Raw genomic sequence first — 966 nt, 5'->3', positions numbered from 1 at the left:
CCTCGAGGCCCGGCTCAAGGATGTCACAGAGTCCAATGATGCCTTGCAAGAGAGGCTTTCACCTTGGACAGGCTTTGCCATGGGAGGCATGGGGCTGCAACTTGAAACGGTGGCATTGGAGGAGGAAGCACCTAGTCGACTGAGGACTCTTCATGGCTACTGTTTTGTGCCTCAGTCAGCTGTATAGTTGCTTCTTACTAACCATCATGATTGAACTATCTATCCTTTGTCTTTCCTCCTTCTTATTTTGAGGCTATCATCATCTGTTAAGTAGATCACATCTCTCTGCAACCCAACCCTTCTTTACAACCTTATGCTTGTACTCTCTAAATACTTGCTTCGTGGGAACTTATAACTGTGCATGCTTTCCATCGTTCCTTACTGAACGTGTTCTTTAACATTCATATTCTCCCTTATAACATCATTCCATCTCCTAAGAACGACTACTATTACTCGCTTTTAACCCCAACTGAATCACGTTACGGATACCACGTATAGTTCAGTCGGTACCAATGTAAATAATAGAGTCTCTCCTTTAACTTTCCGCTTTTATGATAGCCCAACCATACCAACCAACCCAACCAACTAATCCGTATTAAAAATTTATTACATCAACTCCACACCCACAATACAAGAAACAGATTCTCAGTAAACCTTCTACATAAAAAATATTAACTAACAAATGCCCACTCCTCCACTTGCTACACCTTTACCTTGTGATTGTGTTGTTAAAAAACTCAACTCCATACATATTGCAACCGTAATATTCTCAAAATTTTTTATTCAGAACCATTTTTTCTTTCTTCTTCAAATTGTTATAAATATAAAAAACATTTAATACACGTCTAATTTTTTTTAATCTTGCATATCAACAACTAATTCAATCAATGCAACATCAACACACTCTTAGCATACTGAAGGAAGGTTACTGTCGGCTTAGAATTTTTTCTCGGTAAAAGAAATTGC

The sequence above is a fragment of the Arachis hypogaea genome, chromosome 17 (genome assembly GCF_003086295.3).
Source record: "Arachis hypogaea cultivar Tifrunner chromosome 17, arahy.Tifrunner.gnm2.J5K5, whole genome shotgun sequence".
Classification (NCBI taxonomy): Eukaryota; Viridiplantae; Streptophyta; class Magnoliopsida; order Fabales; family Fabaceae; genus Arachis; species Arachis hypogaea.
The sequence above is the reverse complement of the archived record's forward strand: the minus strand, read 5'-3'. Positions refer to the sequence as shown.